The sequence below is a fragment of the Cupressus sempervirens genome, chromosome 2 (assembly GCF_028749045.1).
Source record: "Cupressus sempervirens isolate cs-2001-9-10 chromosome 2, ASM2874904v1, whole genome shotgun sequence".
In the NCBI taxonomy this organism is placed as follows: Eukaryota; Viridiplantae; Streptophyta; class Pinopsida; order Cupressales; family Cupressaceae; genus Cupressus; species Cupressus sempervirens.
In genome coordinates, this window is record NC_143119.1 from 773,572,802 (window position 1) to 773,589,128 (window position 16,327).

A 16,327-nucleotide genomic window follows, 5' to 3' on the forward strand; every position below is an offset into this window, starting at 1 on the left:
ACCGAGCAGAACAATGTTCTCCAAGCAGTTAGTGGTTACTGAGCTTTGCAATGTTTGCCAAGCAGTCAGTACTCACTGAGTCATTAGTAGAACTTAGTGTTTACCAAGTAATCAAGGTAAACAAAGAACTTAGTGTTTACCGAGTGATCAAGGTAAACAAAGAACTTAGTGTTTATCGAGTGATCAAGGTAATCAAAGAAATCAATGTTTACCGTGTAAACAAGGTAAATGAAGGAATCAGTGTTTATCGAGTAAACAAGGTAAATGAAGGAATCAATGTTTACCGTGTAAACAAGGTAAATGAAGGAATCAGTGTTTATCGAGTAAACAAGGTAAATGAAGGAATCGGTGTTTACCAAGTGAAGAAGGTTATCAATAGATTCAGTTTTTACCAAGTGACACAATATTCACCGAGTCACCAATGGTTACCGAGTTCCAAGCTACTTAGAATGATTAGTATGGATCGTGCCTCTACTCTTACCGAGTGCATGACAATGCAGTGTATTGTAGTGGATGCCGAGTATCAGAAGGTCACTGAGTCAGTTTGAGGAAATCGAGTTTTCTACTATCTGGCCGACTCAGTAATGTTTGTTCACTTGTGATTGGCCGACCTTGCTAGTGTAAATATTGGAATGATATATATCATTTGAAATAATGAAATATTGATCATCGTTGGTGTTATATTGCAATATTTTGAGAAGAGAAAAAGCGAATTACCAGCAGAATAGAGGAATACAGTAAGGTCAACAATTGATGCAGAAAAGCTATATCCATCACATTAGGTGATTAGAGCACAAGGGATCTTATCAGCAATTAGTTATAACCAGATCCACTGCTTCATCCTAATAGGTGAACCAGTTTGTAAATCCTTTAACAGAGTAGACTTAGCAGTCTTTTGTAAATCTTGTAATAGAGTGCATACTTCATTGTATGTTTGTAAATCCTCTAACAAGGTGGATCTAGCAATCCTACTTACTCCTAACAGGGCAGATCATCAGAAGTGATCATTGTAAGCCTTAACCGGCCAACTTTATACTACAATGTTAAAGTTTTGTGGGCATCATCCCCATCCCAGTTTTACTTTCTAATTGGAAGGTTTCTGGGTCACCAAATCAGTGTGTTCATGCGTTATAAATGTTTTCATGCATACAGTAGATTAGATGGATGAATGGTGAATGAGTTATTATACAAAATTAATATAAAGTTTTAGGGTTACTGATTCACCCCTCCCCTCTCAGTAACCTTGTTAGTCTGGATTATTTCCAACACAAATCATTTACCAAATATGCTACCAAATCAAGTGCCAAATATACTATCAAATATACTACCAAATCAACTATCAAATCAACTACCAATTGAACTATAAAATCAACTACCAAATATATTAGCAAATATACTACCAAATAAACTACTATTTAATAACAATCAACTACCAAATAAAATTATCAAATGTACCACCAAATAAACCACTAAATAAACTACTATCTAATAATAATCAACAACCAAACTAATGATCAAATCAATGACCAAATTAATGATTAAAATAGTTTAGTCATAAATTTAGTAGCGATATCAATGACTGACAATAAACTACCAATGGTCACGTGATCAAAATTGGTCATATATTTACAAATTTTAATTGTTTATTTAGTCATATATTACTGTTTTTGTACTAGTGTTATTTGTATTTTTTTAATATGTAAATATATTTTATAGTGTGCATAACCTTATGTCCATTAGGAAACGTATATTTGGTAGTTAGGAGAAACCATTTTGGGAGTTTAACATTGTTGAGATCTGATTGAAAAGATCATTATTGAGAGAGATTATTGAAAAAGGGAGATTGTTGAAGAAGACTATGTGTTTCAATCATTGTTTTGTCACTGATGTCAAACCTGCTATTTGTTGGTAAGAAAATTTCTTATAAGATTCAAGTACTATCACTTAGTTGATTGATAAAGAGGATTTGATCAATAAGATGTAACAAAAGCACCTAGAGAAAAGGTTGAGTTTTGATTATGTAATGAAGTACAAGGATGAGTTAATTAGATAATGATGACATGATGTATTGATAATCTACTTAAGGTTGCAAATGTTGGCTACACTTAGAAAGTTTAGAAGAACAAGTTACATAAAGTTTATCTGCCAAGCTTGACTAAGTGGATAGTAGGTGCTGAGCAAAGTTAGTGAAAGCAGAGTAGAAAGTTAATTGGAGCTGAGTAAAAGTGAATGCTAGTGGATGCCGAGCAAGATAGTTGATGTCGAGTAAATTTTAGTTGATACTGATCATCAGTAAACTTTAGTTGATGTCGAGTGAATTCATAATAGATGTTGAACAACACAGTATGTGTTGAGTATCAGAATGTTGATAATGTCAAGCTGTTGCATTATTTTAAAGATCAAAGATTCATTGAATCTGAGCTAACAAGTTTGTTTTCTTAAATTTTGTGAACCAAGTGGAAGACAAGGTTAATGAGCTGGTGGCACAAAATTTGAGATAAACCATTTTGAGGCAAATTCAAATGGATTCTAGAAGAAATTTATAGAATAGATATGAGATATGGGATAGATACATTGTATCCTACCTAATCCATCCAAATCCTAAATATTGACAATGGAAAATGAGTGGTAAAATATCTTAATTTCCCATTTATGGGAATGTCTAGTCATGAAGAAAAGTTGTCATGTGCGAGAACCTAAGGAAGAGAAGGAATTAAGGGTTTTGCTTCATCAAGTGACCTAAGAGAAAAGTCTGCAATGGCATGGTAAGAAAGAAGGCTTAAAGAGATAAATGCTTGAAGGGTGAACAAGCTATCAAAGCTAAAAAGTATGAAGGCCAAGCAAAATTGAGGACTGAATAGAGATCTGTAATCTATAGGAGAAGTTGTAAGTTGTATCAAATCAAAACTCTACTGTTACTCTCTAACAATTGTATTAGTCTAGGGTAAATCCTTTAGATTAAGGTTGACCTAACAGTCATTTGTAAATCCTTTAATCGGGTGGCATTCCAAGTGAATGGCCTAAGGTCCTCTAACAAGGCTCACTTCTAATAGGGTGACTAAAATCCCTTAATCGGGTCACATTCAAGTATGTGCATTGTAACCTTTAATAGGGTTGGCCTTCATAGGGCATCATTTCAGAAGAGTGAAAAGAAGTACCATGTTACTAGTGGTTTTTCCCAAATTGGGTTTCCACGTAAATCATTGTGTCAAGTGTGTTGATAAATCTATTATGTTTCATACTTTACATTTTTTGCAAGTTGATTTGAGAGTAACCTACAAGTTTTAGTGATTACATAATCTTATGGATGCATGCATGGATATGAATGTTTTATGGGTTCACTAAGCTATGAATAGTTTTATTTATACACCTAGACCTCGGATAACTAATTCAACACCCCCCCCACCCCACCTCTTAGTTATTCTAAAGTATTCCAATAATTGGTATCAGAGCCTTTTGCTTAAGAGGACTAGTTTTAAGGTATTAGAAGCATAAAGATCAAAATGTCTAAAAGAGAAGTACCCAAGCTCAATAGAGATAACTTTCCTGCATGAAAAAGTTTGATGAAGCTACACCTTAGAGGACTTGGAGATCATGCACAATCCACCATTTCAGTGGAACATTTTGATCTAGTTGAAGTCCTAACTATTGAATATATGAAGAAGAAGAAAGAACACAATCAAGCGATGTTGGAGATTGCCTCTACCCCAATCTATGCCCAATTTGATAATATCAAAGGTATTGATAGTGCAAAGAAAATGTGGGATGCCCTAACCACCATCTATGGAGGAGACAAAAATTTTCAAAGAGCCAAATCTGAGAGTCTCAGAGGTAAGTTTGATGATATGAGAATGGAAGAAGGTGAGAATGCTCAATATGTTGCTAGAATAAAAGTTCTTAGTACAATAAAAGGAGTCATTGGTCAGATAGATGATGATACTCTGCTAAGAAAATTCTTGAGAACACTACTACCTCTTTATGATATTAGAGTTTCTACAATTCAAGAACTAAGATGTATTCCAGGAAATAATCTAACCCTTGAAGTTTTGGTAGGTAGACCTACTACTTTTGAGCTATCTAACTTTGATAATAACAAACTTGAGAGTCTTGAATCTGCTTTCAAAGCTAAGCTGTTACTAAAAGATTATGACGAGGTGAAGCAAAAGAAGAAGAGAAAGATAAAATGTGTCTAGTGACAGTGATACATATAAGGAAGATGTTGAACAACTAGAAGCACTATTAGAAAAAAGATTCCACAGAGGTAAAGGCAAGTTCAAAGGTAAGTTACCCATCATTTGTTTCAATTGCAATGAAGTTGGTCATATTGTTGCAAGATGTACACAGAAGAAGAACTACAGAGGTAGTGACAAGTACAAGATCAGAAGAGAAGAGGACAACAAAGATTACAAAGATAAAGGCAAAAAAATTATGCTACATTGTTGAAGAGGAAACAAGGGATGATTCTAATGAACATGATGATGAAGTGGTGTATGTTTTAATGAAGGATGGATCTGATGAAGATGAGGCAACTGCACTTGTGACTTGTGTGAACAAAAATGATAGATGGATGATTGATAGTGGATGCTCACATTATATGACTAGAGACAAAAGTAATTTCATTACCTTAAATTGTTATAATGGAAATAGTGTTAGATTTGGTAATGATGCACCATGTTTGATAAAGGGAAAAGGTTCTATCAAACTCACAAATAAGATTTCATGTGATAATGTTTACTATGTTGAAGGACTAAATTATAATTTGTTGAGTTTGTCACAACTGAACAATTTTGGATGCAAGGTTGAATTTAAAAATAAGATTGCTAAGATATATAACACAAATGAGGAACTGATTGGAAAAGGTGATCAAACTAGAAGTAATCTATTTTATCTTGCTATAGAGGATGTTACTTGTCTTGTTGTAAAATTTGATGATGTATGGATTTGGCACAAAAGGTTATGTCATGTTAATTTTGATAACTTGGTTAATATCAGTAACATGAAGAAAGTTAGAGGTTTTCCTAAATTGAAGAAGCCTGATAATGTAGTGTGCAAACAATGTCAGTTAGACTAAATGAAAAAGTCAAGTTTTAAGAGTAAAACTTATACCTCTAAAGGAATACTAGAGATTGTTCATAATGACTTGTGTGGACCAATTGAAGTGCAAAGCTACAAGGGAGATAAATACATAATACTATTTGTTGATGATTACTCTAGGATGATGACAGTTATGTTTTTGAAACAGAAATCTAATGCTTTTCAAATGTTTAAATGGTACTTGGCAAGAGTTGAAAAGGAAACAGGTAAAAGTCTAAAATGTTTGAGATTAGATAGAGGAGGAGAATTTATATCAAACAAATTTGAAATGTTCTATGATGGAGGAATCAAAAAATGGACATTTGCCCCTAGAACCCCTCCACAAAATGGAATAGCTTAAAGGAGAAGCATATATATAATGGACTATGCTAGAACACTTATGATGGAGAAGAATGTTGCTTAAAATACTAGAGAGAATTTGTAAGTACGTCTGTATATACCTTGAACCATGTGCAAATCAAGAAAGGTACTCATTCAACACCTTTTAAACTATGGTATGGATATCCACCCAATATAAAATACTTTAATTAATTTGGAAGTAAGTGTTACATTCTTAAAGATGTTAGGAATGGCAAGCTTGATGTAAAAAGTGAAGAAGGTATATTCCTAGGATACTCCACAAGAAGTAAAGCTTATAAGTGTTTGAATACTAACACTAAAAAAATTGTGGAAAGTGAAAATGTGAATTTTGATGAATATAAAAAAGTACATGAGATTGAACCTATGAAAAAGGAAAAATAATACAAATCATTTGTATACTTTTATGAAGGAATTCCTACTAAAGAAGATGCTGCAAATCAAATTTCAAATCAACAAGAAGTTACAGTGACTATCGAGTCACACCCTAGGAATGTCGAGTTGCATTCAAGAATCGAGTTGCATTCAGATGCTGAGTTACAAAATGAAGTAGATGCACATTCCAATTCTATGATTAGTACACATGAAAGAGATGCTGAGATACTTGACAAAGATATACATAGTGATTCTAAAGATGAAAGACAAAATGAAGAAACAAGAAATGAGCCAATATTGTCTAAGTATGTTAAGAGACATCATCTTGTTGCTCAAGTCATTAGGGATAAAGATGCTAGAAAAATAATAAGAAACAGATTGAAAAATGAAACATGTTTGCTAAACTTGAAGGAAACCAAAATAGTAAAAGATGCACTAGAAGATGCTAACTAGTACAAAGCCATGGAAGAAGAGATTGAACAAATAGAGAAGAACAAAACATGGAGTCTAGTTCCTAGACTAGAAGATAAGAATGTGATTGTTACCAAGTGGGTATTCAAAAACAAGTTAGAGGAGAATGGTGAAGTCACAAGAAACAAAGAAAGATTAGTTTGCAAGGGATATGCATAAGAAGAATGAATTGACTATGGAGAGACATTTTCCCCTATTGCTAGATTAGAAGGAGTAAGAACTCTACTTGCTTATGTTGCATACAAAGGTTTCAAATTTTATCAAATAGATGTTAAATCTACATTTCTGCATAGCATATTAGAGGAAGAAGTTTACATAGAACAACCAAAAGGTTTTGTTGATGATAACAATAAGAATATGGTATGTAGACTGCACAAAGCTCTATATGGTTTGAAACAAGCACCAAAAGCATGGTATGAGAGACTTCATAATTATCTTGTGAAGATTAGATTTGAAAGGATTGATGATAACAACAATCTATACATAAAGACAGAGAAAGGAAAAGGTATTTTTTTATTTGAAATATTTATTGATGATATCATATTTGGAGGTCAAGATGCTTTATGTAAGGATTTTGCAAATTAGATGAAGCAAGAATTTGAAATGTCTATGTTTGGAAAGATCAAATTTTTTGTGGGTTTGCAAGTATATTAGATGAAATATGGTATATACATCACTCAGTCAAAGTATGTCAAGGAAATATTGAAAACTTTTGGATTAGAGGATTCCAAATTAGTAAGTACACCTATGGTGACATGACACAAGTTGTCAAAGAATGATGATTCTACTGAGGTGAACAAAACCATGTATAGGTCTATGATTGGAAAATTACAATATGTAGTACATAGCAGACCTAATGTTGCATTGTTTGTAGGGATAGTTGCAATATTTTCTGCTAATCCTAGGGAGAATCATTTAATGGCTATGAAGAGGATAATGAGATATTTGAAAGGAACATAAGATTTTTTTCTACACTACAAGAAGAATGAAAAGTTTGAATTGAGAGCCTACACCAATGTTGATTGGGTTGGAAATATTGATGATAGAAAGAGCACTAGTGGAGGAGCATTTTTATTAGGAAAGAGACTAGTTACATGGACTAGCAAGAAACATTGTTGAAGTTGAATATGTTGCTACTATTGTAAATTGCACAAACATTGTATGGATCAAATAGCTACTCAAAGGGATTAAGGAAGAAATCATAGAATCAGTGATACTTTATTGTGATAATACAAGTACTATTAATATATCAAAGAATCTAGTGATGCACACAAAGACAAAGCACATTGCAATCAAGATAAAGAGGTGAAGATGGAATATGTCAACACAAAGGAGAAAATTGTTGATATATTCAAAAATCATTACCTAAGGATGCTTATGAGTATCTAAGAGGTAAACTAGGGGTTATACCCCTATCAAAGGCTATCTAAATAACAAAAGGAGTGCACTACATCAAACAAGTTGATTGTCATATGTTGAAGTTGATGCAGTGGATCTTACTTTAGGAGCTGCCTAAAGTAATCACAGAACTAAAACTTCAAAATAGTCACAAGCAAGGTGATAGAGGGAGAAACTAAAGAAACTGTAAAAGCCTATATTTGCATGTTTAAGATGATATGTCTTTGGCATTGTTGTCAAAGAGGGAGAGATTTACTAATCAAAAGAGGGAGATAGATCAAAGCCAAAATGTATAATCACAGAGGGAGATATTTTGCTAATCAAACCAGTATAAATACTGAGGGAGATATTCCTAATCAATAGTATGATTACTAATCAAGAGGGAAATATCAAGAGATTATTGTCAAAGAGATGAAGAGTGTTAAGATCAACAATATCAGAAGAAAACACATGGATGATGAAAAAGACAAGAAAGAATGCAAGAAAGAGGGGGAAATAATAATCTATTTAGATAGAGGGAGATACAAGAAGGAACTTAGAGGGAATCATAAGGAGGAGTTTTGTAACCTAATTAGAAAATGGAAGTTGCTAATAGAGGGATAAATTTTGATGCAAGTTTTCTTTTTGGTATTGTCTTACTATTTCAACCTAGTCAATTTGGTTGAACAAGATGTTCATCATTTGTTTGACTTAGTTGATTAGTTTTGTTTTCAATCAATGCCAAAGAGAGAGATTGTTGAGATCTGATTGAAAAGATCATGTTTGAGAGAGATTATTGAAAAAGGGAGATTGTTGAAGAAGATTGTGTGTTTCAATCATTATTTTTTCACTGATGACAAACCTGCTATTTTATGGTAAGACAATTGCTTATAACATTCAAGTACTATCACTTAGTTGATTGATGAAGAGGATTTGATCAATAAGATGTAACAAAAGCACCTAGAGGAAAGGTTGAGTTATGATTATGTATTGAAGTACAAGGATTAGTTAAGACAATGATGACATGATGCATTGGTAATTTTACTCAAGGTTACAAATGTTGGCTACACTAAGAAAGTTTAGAAGAACAAGTTACACAAATTTTGTCTATCAAGCTTGACCAAGTGGATAATAGGCGCCAAGCAAAGTCAATGTAAGCTGAGTAGAAAGTCAGTTGGAGCTGAGTAAAAGCAAATTCTAGTGGATGTCGAGCAAGACAGTTGATGCCGAGTAAAGTTTAGTTGATGCAGAGCATTAGTAAACTTTAGTTGATGTCGAGTGAATTTATAATAGATGTCGAGCATCAAAAGGTTGATAATGTTGAGCTATTGCATTATTTTAAACATGAAAGATTTGCTAAATCTAAGCCAACAAGTTTGTTTTCTTGAATTTTGTGAACTAGCTAGAAGATAAGGTTGATGAGTTGGTGGCATAGAATTTGAGGTAAACCATTATTAGGCAAATTCAAATGCATTCTAGAAGAAATTTCAAGAAGAGATATGAGATATAGGATAGATACATTGTATACTACCTAATCCATCCAAACCCTAAATTTTGACGATGGAAAATGAGCAAGAAAATATCTTAATTTCCTATTTATGGGAATGTCTAGTCATGAAGCATGAAGCAAAGTTGTCATGTGCAAGAACCTAAGGAAGAGAAGGAATTAAGGGTTTTGCTTCATCAAGTGACCTAAGAGAAGAGTTTGCAATGGCATGTTAAGCAAGAAGGCTTAAAGAGATAAATGCTTGAAGGGTGAACAAGCTATCAGAGTTGCAAAGTATGAAGGCCAAGCAGAATTGAGGATTGAATAAAGATCTGTAATCTACAAGAGAAGTTGTAAGTTGTATTAGATCAGAGCTCTACTATTACTCTCTAACAATTGTATTAGTCTAGGGTAAATCCTTTGGATTAAGGTTGACCTAACAATCATTTGTAAATCCTTTAATTGGGTGGCATTCCAAGTGAATTGCCTAAAGTCCTCTAAGTGTTGACATTCCAGTCATGTTTGTTATTAGTGACATACATTTATTTATATTGTAAGTTTATACCAAGCATATTATATAGTTAACAATATTAACCAAGCATTTCAGTTGCTACCAATTTTTACAATTGCTACCAAGTCCTTTGGACAAATTTCAGTTTGCACCAAGCAGTTACTACTATGGTAATGATCAATAGTGTAAACTACACATCTCAATGTATGCTGAGTTTACCAATACAAATGGAGTTGTGTAGTACTTACCAAGTTCATAGTTGATGTGATGTGAGTCTAGTGTTAACTAAGCTACTTAGTGTTAACCAAGTGACTCAGTTTATACCGAGCTCGTAGTGATAGCATTGACTAAGCTATGTAGTATGAATCAAGTGATTTGGTTTATATGTCGAGTTTCACAGTATTCGCCGAGTCACTAGTGAAGACCAAGTTCAATACTACTTGGAAGTAATCAGTATGGATCGAGCTTCTATGTCTACCGAGTGCATGATGATGTTGAGCATTGATAGTGGATCCTGAGTATCAAAACCTCATCAAGTCAAAATCTTCAGAACCTAATTTTCTACACTTTAGCCAACTTTGTAATATTTGTGTAAACTTGTATTGTGGCTGACTTTGTAATTGTGTAATTAGATTGGTATATATGTAATGTATTATATCACATCCAAAAACAATGATAGAATAGAAGTAATGCAATCATTAGAGAAGAGCAGAAGAGCGAATTACAAAGGCTACAATAGTATAAGGAACAACAAAGATTTATCTATCACAACAAGGTGATTTGTACACTTAAAAGAATCTCATTCAACAAACCAAGTTGCAGATCAGAGATCAGCTACTACTTCATCCTAATAGTTGGATCAGTCAAATCTTTTAACAAGGTAGACCTAACAGTCTTATGTAAATCTCTTTATCGAGTACATACTTCATTATATGTTTGTAAATCCTTTTACAAGGTGGACCTAGCAGTCCTTATTGCTCCTAACATGGCAGATCATTAGAAGTGATCATTGTAAACCTTAATAGGCCAACTTTATACTGTAGTACTAAAGCTTGTGGGTGTCATCCCCACCCCAATATTACTTTCTATTTGGAAGGTTTCTGGGTCACCAAATATTGTGTGTTAAAGTGTTGTGTATGCTTTCATGTTTTCAATTTCTCATGCATGCAGTTAGATTAGAATTCACATAAAGGATTAATTGCTAATCAAGGATAAAGTTTTATTGGTTACTAATTCACCCCTCCCCTCTTAGTAACTTATCATGTCATAATATTTCCAACAATTGATATCAGAGATTTGTGGCTCTTAGAGAAAAGTTTAACAGCTTGAGCAAAGATCAAAGGCAATGAAGGTATTCAACCTTAACAAGGCTATTTACAATGAGAAGCTAGATTTGGAATTGGCCATTGGAAAACTCAAGAAAGCTAAAGAGAAACTCTCTCAGTCCCTGAAATGAAGAAAACATTTTGCAATCCAAATGAATGATTCACTCTACATTGAAGAAAGAATTGAAGACATCCATTCAAGCAATTCAAATGAAGTTGATGAAGCAATCAAAGAAATATTGGAAAAGAATAGTACTCTTCAAGAAAAAGTAAGAAAACTAATAAAAGAGAAAGAAATTCAATCAATAAGATTGTGTGAATTCATGGAAGAGAAAAACAAGATAAGAGAAGAGATAGAAGAAAAGAACAATGAAATTCAGCACCTATCCCTTCAACAAGCAAACTTAATTGATCAACTCACCAATGCAAATGAAGAAATCATGAATCTAAGAGTAGAAAATGAAAGATTTTAGAATGATCTAAATATTGAAAGGCAAACCAATGAAAGAATGATGAAATCTCAAGCAGACATGAATCATTTGAATGAGCAAAGTCATTACAAAAAAAAAGAAAAAATAGGAATTGGATATATAGAAGAAGGTGAATCATCCAAGCAAGGAGCTCAAAGGAATCAAAAACCTAATTGCAATCACTGTGGTAAGATAGGTCATACATCAAACAAATTTTGGAGTAGTGGGAAAGCAAAATTCAATGGAAAATGCTATAATTGTAATCAACATGGTCATAGGGCTAATGAATGCAAGGAAAAACCAAGATTCGAAGGCAAATGTCAAAAATGTAAGAAGCATGGACACAAGTCATTAGAATGCAAAACTAAGTTATTGAATCCAATAGAACAAATTGTAAAAGCTATATTTGGTTAGGACTATAATACTTGGTGCAGATGTCATTACTGTGGAGAATTTGGACACATTGGAATGAACTGTAAAAAATATCACATGAGGAAAAGAGATACTACCAAAAGATGTTTCATTTATACAAAACTTGGTCATCTTGCCAGAAAGTGTATGAATAATGGAAAAATTGAAGATGAAAAGAAGGCAAAAGACAATAGCATCAGAAAGCAGATGAGACAACAATGGGTTCCAAAGTCTACCGAGAATGCAAGTCCAAGCAATGATGATCAAGTCATTCAAGAATTGGTTGACTCCACCATTTCCACTTGATTTCTCAAAGAATAACTGGAACTAGGCTAATTAAGAAAACATCTAATATCAGTTCCAATTAACAAGATGGAAGATCCAAACCAACATTCAAGATGCAAAGGGATCACCAAGTAAGAGGTACCAGTTACTATCAAGTTACCTTTCTTACCAAGCGAGGTTGGGTTACAGACTCTACCGAGCAAGGTTAGGAGTAACTAAGTCTTATGTGGTTACCAAATCATGGAAGACTCTATAGATTATTCAATGCTAGTGAAGTGGATGCCAATCTGTCAATTTGATCTAACATTCGTACCAGGCATTTATGGAAAAATTTTATAAAAAAGAGTGAAATCAAAGTCATTTCTCACCGCGAATTTTCAAGAGCTATTTGTGCAAAGTGATTTTTGAGCATTCAAGTGATTTGAGAAAATTGTTGAAATATTTTCAAACCCTACCAAGCAAATATGGAAGCTACCAACAACAAGGCAAAAATAGGTTCTGACATGTTGGTTTGAGGTATGGAATGGAAGGCATCAGATTTCAAGCTTACTCCTACTATTGCGAAAACCCTAGATCTGAGCAATGCACAATATTAAATCCCTCCAAAGGTACTCTTAATCAATGAAATTTGTTCTCATTTCAAATGTGAAATTTTGGATATTGGTACTTTGGAAATGGATGAAACCCTAGAGAAACTATGTGTTAATGGCGTATTCAAATCGGAACACCAACATCTAGAAGCTAAAGGTTTAACACATATTCCACATATGCCATGAGATTTTCAAATTAAGTGGATAAGATACGTCCTTAGTGTAGACACCTAAATTTGATTACACCGATTTGGTAATCCTATTTAGTTATCTCTAAAGGCATCATTAATTAAATTCTTATTTAATTAATCATTTTCCATCCCCTAGCTGATTAATTTAATTAATCATCTATAGTCCTAATTGATAAATCAAATAACCTATTATTTATCAATTAATCCTATTCTTCTATCTAATTCCAAAATCTTCATTTATTAAATAAATCTATTTGATAAATAAAGCCCTCAAATCTAATAACCCCTAAACTATCCTAAACCCCCTTTTTAGCCTAATCCACCCCATCCACCCATACTAACCAAGCTTAGCCACTAACTCACCCACCCTCATGAATGCCATCCACTTGCATATCTCTAACAAGCTTAGTCTAATCCTTAACTCAAGCCTAATACACCCCCTAATGTTTTCACATTCCCTAAGCAAGCTTAAGACTTTCTTAAGCCAAGCAAAGTCAACAATCTCAACTTCCTCCAAAATATCCCAACTACCAAGCCATGAATGCTCTTACAAAAGCCATAAAGACTCTTACAAGCCCATTCATTGCTCTTACAAGCCATTATGAAAGGTCTCTATGAAGATATTATCCCTTGAGCCTCCTTTGTTGACTCATTCATCCCCTTGCCTCCATCCACTCACCTTGTGACATGTGTCACTCCCTGGTTGGTGCTAAACAAGCACAATCCATGTGCTCCCCTTTGAGTGCATCCTAGCCCTCCTTAAGCTTTCATCTCTCCTTGTGTCTTAACCCTCCATCCCTCAAGCCCTTAGCCTATAAATTGAATCCCCTCCCAAGCCATTTCATCAAACTTTTGAGCTAAAGTTATAATGCCATTTTAAGACCAAGTTTTATACCAATCTCATACATCCACACCAAAAATCTCAAAAATCTCCATTGAAGCTAGTTTGAAGCTTGAGCATACATCCCATAATCCTACCAAACCAATTTATTAGACTCATCTATACATCAAAAGAATAATCTCATTGAGAGAGCCATTCCATGGCTTATATTCTCATTTGAGGGTTTCTCTTTTGGTCTCTATTATATGTTATAGTAATTTTGTTAGTTAATGCTTTGTTCTTTTAATAGTTTAATATTCCTTTGCTAACATATTTCTCATATACATTTTGGCACGCCCGATGGGACCCCACTATGGGTCATTTAATCATCCATTTCTATTTATATGTTGTTTTTTCTAACAATCTAATGTTTCTTGTTGTTTGAGTGAGTTGTAGGGTGTTTCACTTGTCTTTGTAGGTTGAAGAGCGCACTTGGGAAGAAGACATACCTTCTAAAATTCGAAAATAACCAAAAAATTAAAAAAATTTAGAAAAAATCTGTGCATTTCAGTTCTTTTCGCGCAGTGTCATCTCCATTGATTGGCGTCTGCGCTTGCAAACTGTTGTCTCCGCCAGCTACTCTGTCATCTCCGCAACCAAACTGATGTCTCCATAATTTGGCATCTCTACCTGGTCTTCTGCTATCGTCTTCGCATCCTAGACTATCATCTCTGCAAATCAACGTCTCTGCCAGCTACTCTGTCATCTTCGCAACCTAACATCTCGTCTCTGTCGCAGCCAACCTAAACAGTCATCTTCGCAACCTAAATTGTCGTCTCCACTGCCGCCAACCTAGACTGTCGTCTCCGCAGATCAACATCTCTGTAGTTTAGTGTCTCTGCCTGGTTTCTTGTTTTTTACGTCGCCAAACTGAACTATCATCTCTACCTCTTACTCTGTCGTCTTCGCAGATCAGCGTCTCCGTAGATCAGTGTCTCCGCAGTTTGGCATCTACGCCTGATGAACTGTTGTCTGCACCTGTCTTTGTTGCATTTCTATTTTAACATCTTTGTTTCTGCACTTTGTAGCTATAAAAAAAAATTTAAAAATAAAAAAATAAAAAGAGTATAAATCAAATTTTAACTTTTGGTGGTTCCATAGAATAGAGGTTTTTCTAAGCATTTTTATGCCTAAGATAAAGAACAAAAAAAGTTGATTTTATTTTTCTCATAGTTAAGCTTCAAATTTTGAATTTTTTGGGTTTACTAATCAACTTGAATTTTTTTGTAGCTATTGCAGGTTGGAGCACATATGAAACCACTAACCATGTTTTTTGTAGGTTCTCATATTGCTAAAATGAACTTAAATGTTTAAGCATTTTTCTTTGAATGAATGTTGCTCAAACACAATCTTGAATGCAATGGATTAAAATCAATCTTTCTTGGAATGCATGTTTAAAACAAACAAACTTAATCTTGAATGCAAAGGATCGATTAACCATTGCAATATCTCACGCTTCAATTTTTGGGCATAAAAAGAACCTAACTCCACATTCTAGAAATCTTCTAAGTTATAAAAAATAATAAAAATTCTTTGAGTGAGTTTGTAGTTGGACTCACCCTCTTTAATCACCCATCAATTTAACCATTGGTTGCAATCTCAACACCATTTATGGGGATGGGTCTACCTAAGAAGGTGTTAAGTGCTCCATGCAAATCAAACTCCACTCACTTGGGTTTTTAGTGGTTTTTCTAAGTTAGAAAATTTCTTGAAAGCACATTAGCTTTGCTAACACTTCATTTGGGTATAATAATTGAACAAATCTTGACGTGGAGGGCCTCTGGGTGCGTGCTTGACAAATCAAGTTTCACATATCTTTGTTTTGGGCTTAAAAAAAACTCACACTCAATCTTGAATGCCTAACAATCAATAAACATCACATGGTTTTGATGCATTTTCAATAACGCTCACATTTCTTATGTTGACGACATTGTCAAGTTGGAATGAACATTGTATGCCATAATCACACATTAGTACATTTGACCCTATTTTTCGACCAAAATTTTTGACCATCTATTAAAATGTTTTAGATTGGTCGAAATATGGAAGGAAAAACATCTTTTTTTTTAATCTATTCCCGTGTTGGTCAAAATTTTGACCAACACGGGCTTCATAATGTTAAACTGAAAAAGGGATTTCGCTATTTCATTGTTATGCATTTGCCCGCACGCGGGAGCTGAATGCAAAAATGGTTTTCGCTCTTCTGAACGCCTCAAAAAGATCTATCCTCACTGTGAAACGCCGGTAGATGCTCTTTATAAGTTTCTCTTGTCTTCATTCATCCATTTTTGTTTTGATCTAAGATCGATTGGTGGAGTATTGAGGAAGAATGACTTGTTGGAACAGTGGAAGCCATGGGCGTGCCCTAGTTTGTCATTTTTTAAGCTTCAAACTTCTGTTTCTTCCAATGAACCGATAGATGCCTTTAAATTTTGAGGAGGAAGAATGTAACATTATATTTTTCAAATTTTGTTTTCTTTTTGTTAACTCTTGTTTAAATATTG